At 38.9% G+C, this 21,170-nt stretch overlaps 4 non-coding genes across 4 annotated transcripts; all 4 read right to left on the reverse strand.

The window, feature by feature from the left end:
- Positions 1-2,110: 2,110 nt before the first annotated feature.
- Positions 2,111-2,192, reverse strand: Trnas-cga (transfer RNA serine (anticodon CGA)). The gene has a single exon. It is a non-coding gene; the product is annotated as a tRNA-Ser (tRNA).
- A 10,770-nt stretch (positions 2,193-12,962) lies between these two features.
- On the reverse strand, positions 12,963-13,044 carry Trnas-cga (transfer RNA serine (anticodon CGA)). Its single transcript has one exon. It is a non-coding gene; the product is annotated as a tRNA-Ser (tRNA).
- A 1,561-nt stretch (positions 13,045-14,605) lies between these two features.
- Positions 14,606-14,689, reverse strand: Trnal-cag (transfer RNA leucine (anticodon CAG)). The gene has a single exon. It is a non-coding gene; the product is annotated as a tRNA-Leu (tRNA).
- A 6,168-nt stretch (positions 14,690-20,857) lies between these two features.
- Trnal-cag (transfer RNA leucine (anticodon CAG)) lies at positions 20,858-20,941 on the reverse strand. Its single transcript has one exon. It is a non-coding gene; the product is annotated as a tRNA-Leu (tRNA).
- Between the last annotated feature and the right edge of the window lie 229 nt (positions 20,942-21,170).

Here is a 21,170-nt window from a genome sequence, read left to right on the forward strand (position 1 = left end):
GTATGTGCGAAAACATAATTACGTGACCTTGTTTATGTGTGAAATACATACACTACGGGCGGGAAACAAAATAAATTGGCCAGACACATTAACTGTGCTTACATGTATATGCTAATACAATCCGCGCACAATAAATTTATTATGATTTTAAGTATTATTATAATTGTTCTATAAAAATTTGTTAACTACATGTAACTAATAATTTTACAAAGATTTTTTATTTCATGATGCGCATCGACTCGGCATCATGTCGCGGATAGCAGCATGCCTCGGCGGACAGATGCGAAGTTTCGCGGCGAAATGCGACTTGCCGCCGCATACTGACGCGGCTTCAACGACTGACGCGGCATCGACTCGTTTCGCCTTGCCGCCGCGGATCGCGAAATACGTTTGTTCCGCTTTGGCTGTACTGTAAATGTATATTTGCGTGTAGACCGTTTTCGGAAGCGTGTGAGTTTGCTTGATGGTCATCACACCTGACAGGCTGGTTTGGTCCGGATTCCCCAACACAAGACCACACAAAAAATAGAAAAATCTTTAAGAAATAGAACGAGTTTTGTGACACCTTTGGAGTTCACACATAATGCAGCATCAGGCGCGGAAATACCTCGTAATCTTCGAGAAAAAACCCACAGTTCCTCTATTCCTTAAGAAGACCCTTGACAGATTGCCTTACTCGCATGCGCAGGCTTCCGTCACTCACAATCAGACCAAGAGAAGTATAAAGCGATTCGACGGGAATGCTACTGTTGAACGTGCTGTATGAGCTGACCAAGCATATACTTACACCCATTATTGAACGGTCTGTAGTTCCCTATTATAACTTTGAAACGCATCACCTCAATCAATATTAACACATAATGTGTTTTATTAAGACCGGCACTAGCTAGAATTGAACAGAGTTATGCAATTTACAAATTATATATTTACACGTTCATGAATCATGTGCATGATTGTCTTGCCCAGGGAAGTTACATATAGAAAATACATAATTGACACCATCGTTGATGTGTAAGCAAAATAATTAATATCCGGGTGAGCTTATGTGAGCTAATATCCGGATGAGATGTTGTCTTATTTTTTGTGAGCTAAAATCCGGGTGAGCTTATGTCCATGTCAACTTATGTCCGGGTGAGCTTTTGTCCAAGTGAGTTTATATCCGTATGAACTTGGTCAGAGTGAGCTTATATCCGGGTGAACTTATTTCCCGTTGAGCTTATATCCGAGTGAACTAAAGTTTGGGTGAGCTTATATCCGGGTGAGCTAATGTCCGGGTGAGATTATATGCGGGTGAACACATATCCGGGTCCAGTGAGCTCATGCCCGCGCGAGCTTATGTCTAGGTTATCTTATACCCGAGTGAGCGAATACCCGATCGAGCTTTCGTCAGGGTGAGCTAATGTCCGGGTGAGCTTAAGTCCGGGTGTGCTTATGTCCGAGTGAGCGAATGTCAGGGTGAGCTGTTGTCTTCAAACTCATAACTATTCGTTTAACGTGTTTTAATTAAGATGCAAGTTTTATAATTGTATGTTTATAGTTTTGTTTGTTTTTCTATCACAAATGATGTGGATAAGAATACAATTTTAACTTCTGATAGAGTCTCTGGGGTTTCATCATTATAGCTATTCATAGCTTAAGTCAATGTGAAAAACATGGGTCTATAATAAGTTTTATGATCATTACTTTATTGCGCATGGAATTATGTTAATAGTGCCTTCAATGTCCCACTACGTCATTTCTTTAGCGGCTTGATGAATGTGCAATAAAGATATATTCGGTCAACTTCAAACCTGTATCTCATGCTGCTCCAAATGCTTCTGCGTCTAGTGTCAACAATATTCAGCCGAGAATGCCTAGTATTACGCGATATGATCATAGTATAGTGGAACCAAACGTGTCATCGTATGCGATTGAGATCAGCTAAATGCGCAAGTGCCAACCTCCCCCCTCTTTAGGCGTTCGTATTCCATAAGCAATATTGATAATAAAAAGGCAAAAAGAATATGAAGAAAATATACGTTTTCTATTAAAATTTAAAACGTAATAAATATTGTAATTAGCAAGGGTGCAATGTTGATTACTTTAAAAATAGTTGCTACGAAAAATAAATCGTCGTGGACAGGATTTGAACCTGTGCGGGTAGAGCCCATTTGATTTCGAGTCGAACGCCTTAACCACTCGGCAACCGCGACCGAATGTACCCGTAGGTGGCTGTTCGTTAAACCCAGTGGGCGGTACACTCAATTCTCGCCTAGTCCTTTCCTGGAAGCATGTGAGTTAGCTTGGTTGTCATCATACCATTCCGGTGGGGTTTCTTACGGGTACTCCGCCCCCCCCCCCTCCACCCATCCCAACACAAGACCACAACAGAATTAAACATCTTTCAGCAAAATAGCTGGAAGAGGCTGATATAAAATGCTGTCCCAACTTTCGTAAACCTAGTAAGCTAATTAAATAGGAATACTGGGACTCATTCCAGGTCCACATTTAATGCAGCCTCAGGTGAGAAGGACCTCGAAATACACACACGTATTATTTAGTCATTGTTAAATCATTGAACAATTAAACACAGCTCGTGTGTATGTATTTTATTGATGTTTACAAAAGAACAAAGAAAAACGTGTTTTCCAAAAACGGTACTCTAAAGAATTCCAATCATGAGACTTGCAAATAGGTATAAAACCACTAATAGTATGACACTGTTTTATGAGGTTGCTTAGACACTACATTCCTCCCTACCTTGAATTAAAATCTTCTTAACCTACAAAGAACTATTTTTCTTAATCAAATGTTTAAGAGATTCTTAAATGAAATGTAAAAAATATGCATCATTTCAGACTTACAAATAAACAAGACATAAACAAGTGTAAGATAATGTGAAATGAGGTTGTTACAACTTAATGCCAGAGTAGGTTCAATTATTATCATAAAATGAAAAAAACATGATAAACAAAATGACTAATGTTGAGGCTAATTTACAACAATTTAAAATAATGCTTCGAAGGATATGCCATTAACTAATGACTAGAATGATTAAGTTTTCAAAAATATCTATCAAAAGACTAGTATGACAATTTCAACAATTTAGGACTAGATTACCGATACTTAGAACAATACTGAAACTACCTTAAACAAAAACACACATTCCTGTATTTTACTTCAAAACATAGTCTTTGAATTTCTGAGGCATTCCGACAGAGCGAGAAGGGTTTCTTCTAGGGGTTGAAGGGACCGCCGGGCTCTGACTAATGGTTTGCGGAAATGGCTCAGAGATAGGTGGGGGATCACATGAAAGTGGGGGTGTTTGGATTTCATGTGATCTAGCCATTGGCTTAGGTATCGGGCGAAGACTAGACAACGGGATAGGGATTTGTGGTTCAGTTACCACATCCGTCTTACTTTGTTCCTCTTCATCGGGTAGGACTACGCCTTTCACTGGTCTGAAAAACGAAGAGTTGCGTGTTAGGAAATGACCGTCGCGCTCGGCTGTGATCATACTACCACGCTTTTGAACTACAATATATGGTTCGGGATCATAAGGAGGGGTAAGCTTGTTCAGCTTTGGCTGTTTAACCAACACATGACTGCCAGGTTTGAGAGGGGACATAGCTGTATGTCTCCTTTTGTCTGCATAGGCCTTCATGTTGTTTTTGCTAGCACTGTCATTCTCAGACATACGAGCTGAAACAGGTATGGGTTGCTCGGATTTTGGGATATCAGGAAATCCAACATTCATCTTACGGCCTGTGAGAGATTCAAATGGAGAAACCTGAGTTGAGGAATGAGGTGTAGCTCTGTAGTACATCAGAAAACTATGAAGTTCAGCTTTCCAATCACGGTTGCCTGCAACAGATGCTCTGATAAACTTGTTCAAAGTACCCATGAACCTTTCAACACATCCATTGGCTTCAGGCCATAAAGGAGTTATTCGTCTGTGCTTGAAACCACAGATTTCAGCAAAATCAGCAAAGTTTTGACCCTGAAACGGGGGACCGTTATCTGTTTTGACCACAGTAGGATAACCATGGCGAGCAAAGATAGACCTAAGACGTGGGATAACAGTCTTGGCAGAAGTAGAACAGATAATCTCTACCTCTGGGAAACGAGAATATTCATCCATTGCAACGAGAAGATATTGCCCCGATGGGAAAGGTCCGGCGAAATCTAGGCTTATTTGAGACCATGGCCCGGGGGGAAGAGGGGTTGGACAAATGGGTTCCCGTTTGTTAGGACCGGGATTTGACGCTTGACATGGAATACACGCCCTTACTGCCTCCTCCACCATTTTATCAATGCCTGGGAACCAAACCTTTTCCCTAATGAGTTGTTTTGTTTTGACAATACCCTGATGAGTGTGGTGAGCTATATCAACCACCCTGTCATGCAAAGGTTCTGGGATGACAAGGCGATGGTCTCTGAGGATTACACCGTCATAAATAGAGTACTCATTCCTGAAACGTACAAACTCATTGAGATCTGGGTCACTCCACCATCTACCCGTCTGGATTGCAATCATTACCTTCTGTAAGATTTTGCTACCGCTTGTTGACTCACGCACTTCATCCAGAGACATCGATTTTGGCACGGCGTGCTGGCTTACAAAAGCAACATATGCTTCAGCAGCATTATCTCTTGTGGGCTTTTCATGAGGATGCCTACTCATGAAATCAGCAGGGTTCAGCTCGTCTTTACCAGGTCTGTATTCAAGTGTGAACTGATAAGGCATCAGTCGCAGACGCCATCTCTCCATTCGAGCAGACGCAGGTTTGCAGCTATGAACAATGCCCAAAAGCGGCTTATGGTCCGTGAACACCTTGAATTCAGAAGCGAAAATATACAAATGGAAATGTTCTACCCCAAAGACAACCGCAAGCATCTCTCTATCTAGTTGATTGTATCGTTGCTCTACATCGGTCAAGGCACGACTCGCATAGCATACGACCTTTCCTTCCTGCATTAGCATGGCTGCTACACCAACAGGGGACGCATCAACAAGAATCTCTGTGGACTTCTTTTGATCAAAGTAAACCATTACTTGAGTGCTAGAAAGAGCAGATTTGAGGCTATCAAAGGAAGACTGTGCTTCTTCAGACCACGACCAGGGTTCATTTTGTCTGGTGAGTCGCCTTAGAGGCTCTGTCATGGTGGCATGGTGAGGTATGTATCGAGAGACGTATTGGGTCATACCAAGAAATGAGCGTACCTCACCTGGGTTCTTTGGCTCAGAATGGCCAACGATAGATTTTATCTTCTCCGGATCGGCTGACACACCCATATTGCTGAAAACATGGCCAAAGAAACAGATTTTGGTAACAGAAAAGATACATTTATCTTTGTTGAGTTTAGCACCAGAACTGCTAAGTCTGTCCAATGTGAGTTTGAGTGCATGATCATGGTCCGCCTGGGTCTTGCCATGAACAATGATGGCATCAGAAAGATTCCTAGCCCCTGGAATACCGGCTAATAGGTCAGCAACAATTTTCTGAAAAATTTCAGAGGCAGCATTGACACCAAACAAAAGACGCTTGTATCGTCTCAACCCAACATGAGTTGTGAAAGTGGTAATATAACGACTGGACTCTTCAAGCTCCAACTGATGGTAAGCATTAGAAAGATCTAACTTGCTAAAGACAGTGGAAGAGTTCAAATCAGCCATAAGGTCTTCAACAGTCGGCATGGGGTGTTTCTCTCGGGAAATCGCCTTATTGGCCTCTCGCATGTCGATACAGACACGAACACCAGCAGACCTTTTGGGAACTATAACCACAGGACTTACCCAGGGTGTAGGACCACTTACGGGCTCTATGATATCAAGGTCTTCAAGACGCTTGAGCTCATTTTCAACATCTTTGCGTACATGGAAGGGGATGCGTCTATGACGCTGTGAGACTGGAGGGACATCACAGTTGATGTGAAGCTTCACCACTACATCTTTGATCTTCCCCATCTTCCCATCGAACAGTGAGGGGTACTGATCTAAAATGGAACTAGAGGGGGAGACAGAGGAGAAAGCAAACTGAATCAAATTCAGTGACTGAGCCGCTTTCGCGCCAAGGAGACAACCGGAATGCCTCGAGTCAGTATTTGTAATAACATACATCTCAGTATTTATAGATTTACCCTTGTATGATATTTTGCCTGTAAAATAACCTTTACAGGGCAACGGTGTAGTAGAACCATATGCAAAAATCAATGGTACTGGTTGTTTCAATACAGGTTTTTTATCTAATTTCTCATAATTTGATTCATTAATAATGTTTACGCTTGCGCCTGTGTCAATCAAAAATTTAACATCAGTATTGAAAACTTTAACATGTACAGATGGAATATCACCATGAAAGTTTTTACTGGTAATATGAAACACAGATTCGTCGGACGAATTGTCACTAAAATTCGATTGATAATGTTCACCCTGTTTCACATCTATAAAGTTTGCCTGCTGAGGTTTAGACCTACACACTTTTTCATAGTGATTGAGTTTTTTACAAAATCTGCATGTCTGTCCATGTGCAGGAAACACTTTGTGTCTGCTGTCTCGTCCACAGTTTCGGCATAGTTCACTCCTGCTATGACCATGATTTCCACTGGAGCGTCCAGATGTGCCACGACCACGACTAGCCCCACGACCACGACAAGCGCCACGACCACGGAAAACGCCATGCCCTCGAGATCCACCAGATTTCGTACTGCTATAAGATGTGTTGTGACTATGCGAATTGTTCATACGAGCGTGCTGAACAACGTTTACTGATCTGGTGTGCTCCATAACTGCCGCTCGTGACTCCGAAATTTCCAAAGCTCTTGCTTCTTCGATGAGTTTGTTTAGCGTATAATTGTCCCTAAGAGCTCTTCTTCTCGTCCTCGACGATGTGCAGCCCTGGATTATTTGCGATAATATTTCATTATCCTTGTTGTGAAACTCACATGTGTTTGCAAGAGTCCTAAGCCTGGTGTAGAACGAATCAATACTTTCCCCAGCTTCCTGCTTGGCCTGTCTGAATTTGTACACCTCAAAACTGAGATTACGCTTAGGTGTGAAATAGTTCTTAAGCGATTCGCAAAGTTTGTTATACTCATCTGGAACTTTCACGGTTCCTTCGCCGCTAATTTCGTCCCTAGTGGCACCAATGCCCTTGTCTGTGTCCGAGAAGGAATCAAAAATGTCGTAGACCTCCTCCCCACAGTAATGCAGTAACATGGCTTTCTTACGTTTGTCATCTTTTATGTCCAGTGCACGTAACATATTGTCAAATTTGTCCATCCATTTCTTCCATCGAACACCAGCAGTGTTCTCTGTTTGCCCACCGTCAGACTGTATGACGAATGTTGGGAAATTTGGTAGGTTTGTAGCCATGTTCTGTGTTCTTCTTGAACCCCCTTTGTAGAGGAACCAAACAATCGTTTGTAGACAGTGAATAATCCTCCACCGAATATAAACACTATATTACACGTTCACACTATTCACTCCTTAAATCACACACCTTTCACTAGAATATAAGTCTATCCACTAATCGCGAATATATGCGACTTAGAACTGTACGCGCGATTTTTCATTAGTTGTTAAAATATTAAATGAGATAAAAATAAAAATAAATCATTAAATGAATTTACGGAGGGCCGGAGAGTGCTTCTGTACATACATTAGAATTGTATTGCCTTGAATAAAAATACCCAATAAACACTATTGCCAGTTTAATTAAGAATTATGCCCTTCTTTAGTTTGTTTTTTGTGTGTGTTTAGTACGGGGTGGTCGCTGGCTTGCATTGGTCACCAAGAGCAACTGACGTGTCCTGTCCAGACCGTACAACAACCGTCCACAATGCTTCTCAAACTCGTGAAATTCTGAAGACAAATGGGTTTTCAGGAAAGTCTTAAAGTTGGCCAACTGTTGATGAGTATGTAGAGCTGTTCGTCTACGGGTAAAGTATTAAATGAAGTCTCTGTTATCGCCCCCCACTGTCGTTCTATGTCTACCATAATTGACTGTCTAACACTATGTAGGGCACTACACTTGAGCACAAAATGTTCTGCGGTTTCGTTCTCTTCACCACACATCTGACATGTTGGGTTTATGTCATACTGGTTAAAGTTCTTACGTTTTGTTTGGAGCATGTAAGTCCCTGTGAGTAACCGTACCTTTGTTTTTAACCGTTCTGACTCTCTGGCCGTATATTCCAATGAGAGCAAAGGGAGAATCTTACCAGGCACATACTTATCTTGTCTCAGGAAAAACAATGTAGAATATAAGGGTGTTAAACTGTCTATTTGATCACTCCAGTAGCTATGAACCGCCTTGAGTACACGTGTCTTCCATTTTCCCTTCTTGGGTGTGTTGTCAGCTAAGTCAGCAACAGTCCCCAACTCGTACTTCCACATTATATGCTGAACTTGTATGAACCAGGATGAGCTGTCAACTGATTTAAAGCTAATCTGACGTTCAAGAAGCGCCCACTCAATACTGTTTCTATCTTGCGAGCATATAGTATGTAAGAAGGTCAGTGCCTGTATGTGAATTTGTGCTTCGATCGGTAAAAGTCCGGATAGAAGATATACTGCCGCATTGGCTGTGTTGTCTGGTAGTCTAAGAATTTCTTTAACAAACTTTCTTTGGAATGCTTCGAGACAGTTTATAATGCGTTCAGGAGGTAATAACAGTTCCAATCCATATAAAAGCACGGGAAGAACATAAGATTTGTAAAGATGAATAATGGACAGTACATTTAGTCCCGCTTGCTCTTTGTAACCACTACCGAATATACTATATGCTTTCCTTCTTGCTTTTTTTAAATTTTCATCCACATTAGCTTTTTGGTTGTTCAGCATAGAGTCAGTTCGTATAATACCGAGATGTATAGCTCTTTGCACAGATGGAATTTCGTCATTGTTCATGAAGAGGGGAGTAGACACGCCCTTTTTACGTTGGTGACTAACATGGATATGCACGCTCTTGGTAGGCTGTAACAGGTATCGCTCCATATTGGCGAATTCTGCTGAAATGTTTAACAGTTCCTGCGCTTCATTGGCCGTTTCGGCACATAAGCATATATCGTCCGCACAAGCACTGGCCGAACAGTTGACGTCACCAATAGTGGATCCCACCCTGGCTTCTTGTAGGCGATCAAGCAGCGGGTTAACGTAGACCTTGTATAGGTCGGTGCTCAGTACTCCACCCTGCCTAACGCCCTGCTGAACACTGAACTCAGCCGAGACACGCCCCTTCCACTTAACTGCACTAGTGGAGTCCCTATGGAAGCTATCGATTAGGGACCAATGTTTGTCGTATACTCCAATGTGACCCAGTCGTCGCATAAGGTGTTTGTGGTCTACTACATCAAACGCAGATCTCGCGTCCAGAAAGATCAAGTGCATTTCGGATCTATTGTCATGACATTCACGATACAGTTCTTCTACTATAAAAGCTGAATTTAGTGGTGAAGAGTTCTTAGTAAAGCTCCGTTGGAATATATTCTGGCTGCTCTTTATGTTTGGTGCTATCCTATCGCGCAGTATTGCTTCAATGACCTTGCCAATCACCGGTAGAATTGTTATGCCTCTATAGTTCCCTGAAACATTGGGTTCACCTTTGTTTTTGAAAATGGGAGTCACCACACCTCTCTTCAAAGCCGCAGGAAACAGTCCACTAGCAAATACATGGGATACAACCTTTAAAAGATACTCAAAGGTGCTGTCTTCACAGTTCAATAAATGTTCGACTGACATGTTGTAAACATCAGGCGCTTTACCAGTATTCAGACTTTTAACTGCTTTTTCAAGTTCAATTTTAGTTACAGGTTGGACGTATTGATTGCGGTTCATATTCACAGTCAGTTCGTATTCAATATTGACGATTTCATCATATACATTGTCGAAAAGTTCATTGGCAGCCTGTTGCCCAAGAGCTTCAAAATGATCATGAAAACCACATAAAATTTTATCTTCTTGGTACCGTTGGTTACCTACGTATAAATCAGTAATAAACCTGCCCTGCTTGTTACGTTGGCTATTCACTAGCTTATGAAATGTTCTAGAGTCATATTTCCTGCTTTCAATTATCTTCTGTTTTAGTTCATAGTCTTTTTTCGCAATTGCCTGCCTAACACTGGATCGTAGTGCCCTCTTAGCCAAGTTCTTTTCAGTTAATAAACTACTCTCTCCACGCGGTCTACCCGCCCGCTTCCAAGCTTTGTATGCATTTTTCATGTTCATGACATTGTCTCTAATTTCTGGGTTCCACACCTTTAACTTAGGTTTAGAATTAAACGGTTTCCTTCTACTGGCAAGATTTGACGCAGATTCACTCATAAGCTCACAGAAATCTTTAACAACCTCCTCGACATTATCATCATCAATTTCAGTTTCTAGGGTTGCGAGACCGTCCTTGACCCTAATGGAATATACGTGTTTATCAATAGTTCTCCAGTTCACCCTAGTGCTTATTACGCTCTCTTCTGGCTTTATATTTAAAGTAAAATTACACAAAAGTTCAACCTTTATAGGATAGTGATCCGATGTATTTGTCCGCAGGTCATTAAGTACGACCTTTCTTGAAGTGATTAGCACTGATGGCACGTTGTACAGAAAAAAGTCTATCTCGGTGCACTCATTGCCTCGAGGGTCAAGGTATGTTTCCCCGGAATTCTCAAATTTAAGATCAAAGTCATTTACCAGTTCTTTCAAGTAATTAAGTCTTCTAGATCCATGAGCCCCTCCAAGATTTTCGTTAAAGTCGCCGCCCAAAAGGATATAATTGTCAGTGTTATATTTTAAAATGATTTCCCTTATCTGGTCCACACAATCGCAAAACTCGGTCACATTACCGCTCAACCCTCGACAGGGCATGTATACGGACACTATGACTAATCCCTTATTGTCCTTGAAGTTAGAAAGTTGCAGGCATTGAATTCTGTTTCCTCCGTCGTCAAGCACGGTCACTTTTGGATCAAGTTCTTTCTTCCATAAAACACCTACCCCGCCAAAACCTCGCGGAAGCTGTGTAGGCAATAATGGGTCATTGTAATCTGTACCTTTTCCAACAGAGTTTATGTTTTCGTGAACTTCACTTAAGAGATCAGTTTGAGACTGAAATAGCCAATGTTCTTGCACAAGTATAATATCGTTACACTTAAAAATGTCCGCTATGGCGAGTGTACTAGTCACAATGTTCTTACAATTAAAAGAAGCTATCCCTAACGTTTTTGGAGACTCGCTACTAGGTTCAAAACTAACACTCGATTCCGACCGTTGCGCTATCTGGGAATGTTCCGATGTTTGACGTGGTACAAAAAAGGATGCTGATCAGGAAAGCTCCTTACACTAGTGCCCGCCGGTAGATACATCAACGGTTGACCATGGACATGTCCAGGCACTACTGACACACGTTCGCTATCACTGTCTATACTGTTGCGGTTCGGTACACTCTCTACTCTGTCGCTGTAGTGCATTGCTGTAGAAACCACACTTGTCGTTGACAACGTAACAGGGGGACAGCTGTTAATGTTCGTAAGGACCGGCGTAGCACAAACACTGGCGGCGGCTGTCGAAACCACACTAGTCGATGACCTTGTTACAGGGGGAACGCTGTTAATGTTCGTTAGGTCCAGCATATCACAAACGCTGGCGGCTGTCGAAACCACACTAGTCGTTGACCGAGTTACAGGGGGAACGCTGCTAATGATCGTAAGGTCCGGCGTAGCACAAACTCTGGCGGCGGCTGTCGAGACCACACTAGTCGTTGACAGGGTTACAGGGGGAACGCTGTGAATGTTCGTAAGGACCGGCTTAGCACAAACACTGACGCCGGCTGTATGCACACCTATATCACTCGCGGCTTCTAGTACACGATTGCTTGAAACAATATGGCTCTTATTGTGCCGAACAGGGATATTCTCGCACTCAGTATCATGCAAAAAATTGTCTTTAAATATAAACTGCTCAAGTTCATTTTCTATTTTGTCAAAAACAAAGTTAGTTAGTCTGTCTTGTAATTTAGTCAATCTAGCCTGTATCGTGCTATTAAAGCCAGTCTGCACTTTTTCTCGCGAAGACTCGTTAGGAATTGGATCGGCATCATGCCGCTTATCATTACCACATTCTCCCGCCTCAAGACGTTCAAGTCTCTTAGCAACCGTTTGCAGTGTAATTTGTAATTCTTCATTACGGGCTTCTAAACGTTTACAATAGGATTCTAATTTATTAAGGTCTTTAAGTTTTTCTTGGTTTTTAAGCTGGAGTATCTTAACCTCTTCTTCCTTTTTCTTTACTTTCAATTCACGTTCTCGTATATCACTCAACTTAGTTAAACAAGAACATTCTGCGCTGCTAACTTCAACACTCTGCACTAGCTTCTGCCTGGAGGTATCGTTACTACTTTTGCGCGACTCGACACTTGCAGCACTAACAGTAGTGATTATCTCTGACTCTTGTAACTGACCACTGTCCATTTCATCGTGTAAGATATCGAGAGCCACCGTGCTCTCTGTTGCCTTGGTTACCTTTGGAATTTGTAAGCGCAAATTAGAGTCTGATTTAGATTTTGACATAAGTTTAGGTTGGTTCTTTTTGTCAATATGCGATGCAACACAGTATGTTTTTAATGACGTTTGCTCATCAAGGCTAACACCAGTTTGTTCGCATTCATTTAACGTTTTAGACGGTGTACTTGTGTCAGAAGTTTTACAAAATCTACAGCAAAACGACTCGTCGTGAGACGAATCCAATTGTTCAATTTCTTCTTTTTTAAGCTTTTGGCAATGATAATGGATCCAATGAGAACCTTTGGTACACAGCACACTATTTGTTTTGCATGCACGGTGAACGCAGCGCCTTGGACCGCTCGGCCATCCTGACTTGCATATGAAAAAAAAAAACTTTTTCTATTTACATTTTAAATTTAAAGAAATATTGGGATCAGCAAGGGTGCATTGAAGATAACTTTAAAAAATATTTGCTGCATGAAAAAACTCGTCGTAGACAGGATTTGAACCTGTGCGGGCTGAGCCAATTAGATTTCGAGTCAAACGCCTTAACCACCCGGCAACCACGACTAATTGTCTCCGTAGGTGGCTGTTCGGTAAGCGCAGTTGGCGATATACTCGATTCTCGCCTAGTCATTTCCTGGAAGCATGTGAGTGTGCTTGGTTGTCAACATACCATTTATGTGGGGTTGCTTACTACTCCGCCCACCCCCCCCCCCCTCCCCCAACACAAGACTACACCAGAATCAAACATCTGTCAGAAAAAGCCCTCCCAACTTTCGTGAGCATAATAAGCTAATTACATAGGAGTGCTGCGACACATTCCATTTCCAAATTGCATGCAGCCGTATGCGAGAAGGACCTCGTAAACAACGAAATACGCACACAGATCCTCCATTTCTTAAGGGGTGTTGCGGCAGTTTATTTAACCGAGGATATATTTATAGCAACACCGATGATGCTATTATCACGACTCAATATTTTTGTTATCAGTATCATCAGAAATGACCGAGTTGGTTCATAATACAATTGTCAGTGGTTCGATTCCAGGCGGGGTTAACTCTTTTTTTTACTTTTTTTTCTTTCTTTAATTTCATACTTGTTTTATACTGGAGCTCTTTAGTCCTGTTGTTTACATTTATCAATTTTAAGCATTTAAACACAAACTTCAAAACATGCCGAAATCTGTGAACATGTAAGTTATTAATGATTAAGGCCGAGTTTGATATTGTATGGTCAGAGACGTAGTTATCTACGTCTCTGGTATGGTATTATGTTTGTGATTAAATATTGTTTTTATTAATTTCTTTTGTGTTGTGATCCCAGTTAAGATTGTAAACAATTTCTAATGTTTATGCATATTTCTCACAATCTATGTACCGGTACTTATTGCTGTTTTTTAATGAAATTTGACGTCTAGACGGTAGGGATAATTAAAACAAAAAATCTCTGTTAAAAGTGCGGTGACCCCCTTTTTATTTTTGTTTCATGATAACAATACATAGATGAACATATTTGAGAAGTTTCGCAAAAAGTTATTAGATAGAACTTTTTTAAATTTCATTTTTGTGGTAAAAAATAGTAAAAAAAATGACGTTTTTTGGGTGACATAAAATTTATAAAAATTAAATTTCTTAAAAGTTAACTTGTGTTCTCCATTTTTTTGGTTGTTTGTGGTTTACTTAAATGGTATATGATATATATATGCTTATATAATCTCTACATGTTTCCAATTTCATAGGTTATTAATCATTATTATGCAATTAGAGATTTTTCAGTTTTAATAAAAAAGTACATATTATATGATGGTGAATAAAATCCAAACAAAGACGGTGACCCTATGTTTTTATTGCATTTTTCATTTAGTATTTGTATGCAGTACTTGAATAAAAATTTTGAGAAAAAGTTATTAGATGGAAAAAAAATCATCAAAACTGCAGCAACACCCCTTAAGAAGACCCTGTACAGGTCTAAACATTGAAAATAGCACTTCCAATATTTTACTTAGCATTATAATGATGGTACCTCCGACAGGGTATTTCAATATGTATTACGTTGAAGAGCAAGACACATATTGTGTATTGATAATTATTTTAGTCAAATAATATTAATTCTGTGAATAAAACTTTTTTGTCAGGAGTGGGATTTGAACCCACGCCTGGAGAACCAGACTGCGACCTGAACGCAGCGCCTTAGACCGCTCGGCCATCCTGACTTGCAATCTTAACTAATGAATCGTACTATTACAGCACGGTTAATAATGATAATCAAGAAATAATAATCAATCTGGTAGATATCCGCTCTGTGTTATTACCGTTATCAAAATATGCATATAACATGTTCAGTATTCACAAGTCAACTTTGAAGTTAACTCAAGAATTGTCTTATTATTGTCTATACACACATGCCACCCCTCACTCCTAAGGCGTTCGTATTCCTTTAGCAATATTGATAACAAAAAAGGCAAAGAGCATATGAATAACATATACGTTTTATTTTCAAAATTAAAACGTAAGAAATATTGAAATCAGAAAGGGTGTATTGATGATTACTTTAAAAATATTTGCTACATTAATACAAAGCAAGTTGTGGACAGGATTCAAACCTGTGCGTACAGAGCCCATTTGATTTCGAGTCAAACACCTTAAGCACTCGGCAACCACGACCGACTGTCTCCGTTGGTGGCTGTCCGGTTAGCCAAGTGGGTTGTACACTCTCTTCTTGCCTATTTCTTTCCCGAAAGCATGTGAGTTTGCTTGGTTGACATCATAAAGTGCATGTGGGGTTTTCTCAGGGTACTCCGCCCAACCACCATCCCCAATACAAGACCACACCAGAATTAAACATCTTTCAAAAAGAGCTGGAAAATGCAGCTTTAATTCACAATTTGTCCAAACTTTCGTGAGCCTAGTAAACTCATTAAATCCGAGTGCTGGAACACATTCCAGGTTCACGTTTAATTCAATCTCAATTTAAGAAGGACCTCGTAAATTTCGAAATACACACACGATTCCGCCATTCCTAAAGAAGGCCATGTTCAGGTCTAAACATTTAAAATAGGACTTTCAAAATTTTCTCAAGCCAAGCATTATACGGGTGGTAGCTCCTCTCCAATAATCCCAATATGTATTTCGTTGAAGAGCAAAACAACAATTGTGAATTGACAATAATTTTAGTCAAAGAATATGTATTCCGTGAATAAAACGTTTGTCAGGAGTGGGATTTGAACTCACGCCTGCAGAACCAGACTGCGACCTGAACGCAGCGCCTTGGACCACTCCGCCATCCTGACTTGCAATCTCTGCTAATAAAATTGTAATATTACAACACGGATATATAATGATAACAAACTATGTTCACACTAAGATATCCGCTCCGTTTAATCACGGCTTTACAATGCGCGTATAAGATAAAATTTCTCTATTTACAAATCGGATTTTAAGTTAAGTCAATCACTGTCTAATAATTGTCTACACACACGTCACCCCCCTCCCCCCACACTTCTTAAGGCGTTCGTATGCCATAAGCAAAATTGATAAAAACAAGAAACCGTTGGAGACGGGTAATGCTCCTCAAAGTTTTTTTTGGTCACAATATTGCACTATATATTCAGATAAAAGGAAACGTCTTGAGGGCACAGTTGGGGGGACAATAATTTTTATAGGAAATTTCAAAGGGCCATAACTCGGTAAAAATCATGCGACCAGAACCTGCTAATAATATGCACATCTCCTCTTGGTAGTGAAGATTCCCATAAAGTTTCATTAAATTCCGGTCATTAGTTGCTGAGAAAAAGCCCGGACAAGAATTGCACCATATGTACAGTTAATGGAAAATTTCAAAAATTTCAAAGGGCCATAACTCTGTGAAAAATCATCCGAACAGAACCCGCTGCTAATATGCACATCTGCTCTTGGTATAGAAGCTACCCATAAAGTTTCATTGAATTCCGGTCATAAGTTGCTGAGAAATAGCCCGGACAAAAATTGTGCACGGACGGACGGACAGACAGAAAGACGCACACACGGACAGACGAAGCGGCGACTATATGTTCCCCCCAAAATTTATTTTAGGGGAGCATAAAAAGGCAAAGAGCATGTTCGTAAAATATACGTTTCGTTTTTTAAATATTTATAAAACGTCAGAAAGATCAGCGAGGGTGTATTGATGAGTACTTAAAAATATTTTGCGACATACAAAAACTTGTCGTGGACAGGATTCGAAACTCTGCGGGCAGAGCCCATTTGACTTCGTGTAAAACGCCTTAACCACTCGGTCAACACGAACGACTGTCTCCGTTGGTGGCTTTCCGGCAAGCCAAGTGGGCGGTACACTGAATTCTTGCCTGTTCCTTTTCCGGAAGCATGTGAGTTTTCTTGGTTGTCACCTTACAATGCAGGTGGGGTTTCCTCAGTGTACTCCGCCCCCCCCCCATATACACACAAGACCACACCATAATTAAACATCTTTTAGAAATATCTGGAAAATGAAGCTATAATTTAACATTTAACAAATAAACATAATAATAAATTAACATAATAATAATAATAATAATAAAATCTTTATTTAAAGAAGATAGACTTGTTAAGAAATACATCAGATGAAATAACATTAACATGCAATTTATATAATACATTTCTTATTTTCAACAAGGTCTTCTAACAAGATACAATTTACAACAAATACATCATACTTCATCTTGAGCAATAAGAACAAAACATAAAGAATCATATATGCATGCACATATAATGATATATATAATTATTAAAAACAAATGACAGACATAAAACTACAATAACCATTTATGCAAGAACAGTATTTAAACATTAAACTTATGTTATTTACTAAAAGAACATGAAGCATGTTCAGTTTATTTCATAAAGTGTGGAAGAAAGATAAGCTTTTATTTTTTTCTTAAATGTAATTAAATTGTTTGTTTGACGTATAGATTGGGGTAACGAATTCCAAATTGTTTTGCTAGAAAATTCAAACGATTGTTTGAAATAGTTTGTTTTGGGTATTCGCACTAGCTTTAAATCACCCTTTTCGCAAGATCGCAAGTATAGTGATTATTTTGTAAAGGTGTCAAAAGGTCACGTATGTATGTTGGGGTTTCATTGTGAAATGCTTTAAATACAATAACTGACGTGAAATAGTGATTACGCTGTTCGAAAGTCAACCATTTTAGATCTTTAAATAGTGTTTTTGAATTAGTGTTGTACTTTTTATTTAAAATATGTGCACCACAAAGCTTTTGTATTTTGACTATTCTATTAATTTCCGCTTTGGCCGCTGAACTCCAGGTAACGCATGCGTAGTCGGATATAGGTGAGATATAACCATTATAGAAGAGCTTACGCATTTCAAGGGTTAAATATGGTTTTATTTTTTGCAAAAGAAACATTCGTGATGACATTTTTGAACAAACGCTGTTAATATGTAGTTTCCAAGATAGAGTATTGTCAATATAAAGGCCAAGAAGTTTTTGACAATTTACTGTTTTGATCACCGTATCTGAAATTTTAAGTTTTAGATCTGTTATGTTTTGAGCTTTCCGTTTTGACCCTAATACCATACAAGTAGTTTTTAGTGGATTAATAAGCATGTTATTATTTTGGCACCAATCATTAACAATTAAAAGATTTGTTTGTAGCTTATTTTGAAGTGTTTGAATATTTGTTCCCACAGTGTGCAATGTTGTATCATCAGCATACATTGCAGAATCACATGTAAGATCTAGCGAAAGATCATTAACGTAAATAAGAAATAGAAGAGGTCCTAAAATAGATCCTTGGGGAACACCAGCATTGATGCTTTTACAAGTAGAGGTAGTGTTTTCTGCTTTGATAAACTGAAATCGATTGCGGAGATATGAAGAAAATAGGTCGCATGACCTATCATTAAAATGATAAAGTTTTAATTTGTGTAAAAGAACCCTATGGTCCACAAGATCAAATGCTTTTTTAAAATCCAAGAAAATTGTACCTACCAGATTTCCATTATCAATTTGTTTAAGCCATGAATCAACTATATTAATCAATGCGGTTTGACAAGAATGATATTTGCGAAAACCCGACTGAGTTTTGTTTAATAGACCTGTAGATTCTAGATATATATGCAATTGTTTAGCTATATGCTTTTCAAATATTTTAGATTTAGTAGGTTAAAGTGATATTGGTCTATAATTATTGGGATCTTCTACCGATCCACCCTTGTATAAAGGTATTACGTTTGCAATTTTAAGCATGTCGGGAAAGGTTCCATGTGATATACAGTTATTTATAAGAGCAGTGATTGGTTGTATAATGAATTCTTTGCAAAGTTTAATAATGCTGGGCCCTATACCATCAGCCCCAGCAGATTTGTTTGAATGAAGTTTATTAATTAAAGTACTAACTTCTGATGTAGTAATAAACTGAACAGAGAAATGCTTAGATTCTAGCTTAGCATCTAGATATGTTTTCAGTGAGTGGAAATCGTGTTCAGCAAATTTAGTCTTTTTAATAAGTTTCGAGATGTCAACAAAGTGGTCATTAAGTGCATTAGCTACATTTGTTTTACCAGATATTATCGGATCATCCTTCCTTATTACATTTGGCAAAATAGAGGATTCTGTGTGTTCATTTGATGCTAATTTAATAGTTTTCCAGAGCGAGTTCGCACTTGTTTTGTTTTGTACCGCATTTGAAAAATATTCTTTTTTAGCCATTTTGATTGCACTGTTACATTTATTACGCCACAACTTATATTGTGGCCAATTAGATTCACGTTTATATTTATCCCTTAAAGACCTTGCTTGTTTTACGGTTTCGTTGTACCAACCAGGTTGTTGTAATCTCTTCACTTTTTTTATATTTGATAGGGGCATTCTTATTAAGGACTGGGTTTAATATGTTATAAAATACTTCAAATGCCTCATTAGCATCCTCTATTGATTCAACCATATCAAAATTAGCATTTGCTAAGTCATTTTGAAAATTGACTTCATTAAATTTGTTAAAACATCTGTACTTAATAATTTTATGATCATCTGTTTTAACAATTTTACCTTTGACGCTTAATGTAAAAACTACTGGGTAATGGTCACTTATGCCTATTTTTGGTATGATTACCTCAGAAATGTTGTCATATTTTGAATACAAATGGTCTAATATTGATGATGAACGTTCCGTAACCCTTGTTGGAAAAGACACGTGTTGTTTTAAATTAAATTCAGTGATAAGTTTTTCCCATTTTTTTATTGTTAAATATGTTTTGGCTTAAACAGTGAAAATTAAAATCCCCGGTTGAATACATATTACAATCTTCCATGTCTGCCTTATTTATCTGTAATTCAAATGAGTCAATCCAAGATTGAGGGCTATTTGGTGGGCGATAAACAAAGTTAATTAGATATGATTTGTACTTTACAATGTTGATTTGTAGCCAAATAGATTCAATATCGTCACTTTCTAAATCATGTCTACGTACAAAAGAGATGCTATCTTTTATATAAACTATTATACCGCCTCCAGCAGAAATAGCCCTATCATGTCTTACAATGCTGTAACCGGAAATGGATATTGTATTAATCTCCGTTTTATCATTTAAAAATGTTTCACAAAAGCCTACTATATCTAAAGAACTATTTTCGTGTAAGTAAACACGAATTTCATCCAGTTTAGGCAATAAATGCTGGATATTCAAATGCATAATAAGCAAACCTTTATATGTAAATGGAATAAAATAATCATTATTTATGTTACATTTTAAAGTAGATTGTATGTGAGATTCCATAAGAACGTAAAAACGTTTCCTATTCAAATTTAAAGCGTAAGAAATATTGGCATCAGCAAGGGTTTAATGATGATTACTTTTAAAATATTTGCTTCAAAAAAAAATCGTCGTCGACACTGGACAGGATTCGAACCTGTGCGGGCATAGCCCATTTGATTTCAAGTCAAACGCCGGAAGCATATATGTTTGCTTGGTTGTCACGATACCATGCAGTTGGGGTTTCCTAAGAGTACTTCGCCCCAACCTCCATTCACAAGACCACTCAAGAATCAAACATCTTTCAGAGAAAGCTTGAAAATAAAGCTTCAAGTATGTTTTAAAATGTGTTCGAACTTTTTTCAACCTATAGTAAGCTAATTAGATAAGAGTGTTGGAACATGTTCACATTTAATACAGCCTCAGGCGAGAAGGACACACAGGGTTCCTCCATTCTCTTTTGAAGACAATGTACATGTCTAAACATACTTCCAATAGAGTACTCAAGCATTGTACGGGTGGTAGCTTCAATAGGATATACCCAATATGTTTTACGTTGAAGAGCAAAACAAATATAGTTTATTGATAATAATTTAAGTCAAAGAATATTAATTCCGTGAATAAAACGTTTTGTCAGGAGTGGGATTTGAACCCACGCCTGGAGAACCAGACTGCGACCTGAACGCAGCGCCTTGGACCGCTCGGCCATCCTGACTTGCAATCTTAACTAATGAATCGTAATATTACAACACGGGTATATTATGATAACAAACTATGTTCACACTGGTAGATATCCGCTCCGTTTTATCACAGCTTTACAATGCTCGTATAAGATAAAGTTTCTGTATTTACAAGTCAGATTTGAAGTCAACTCAATAATCGTCTTATAAATGTCTATATCTAGGCATGTTAAGTATCCTATTAAAGATATCCATCGTACTTGT

This window comes from Dreissena polymorpha, chromosome 11, assembly GCF_020536995.1.
Source record: "Dreissena polymorpha isolate Duluth1 chromosome 11, UMN_Dpol_1.0, whole genome shotgun sequence".
In the NCBI taxonomy this organism is placed as follows: Eukaryota; Metazoa; Mollusca; class Bivalvia; order Myida; family Dreissenidae; genus Dreissena; species Dreissena polymorpha.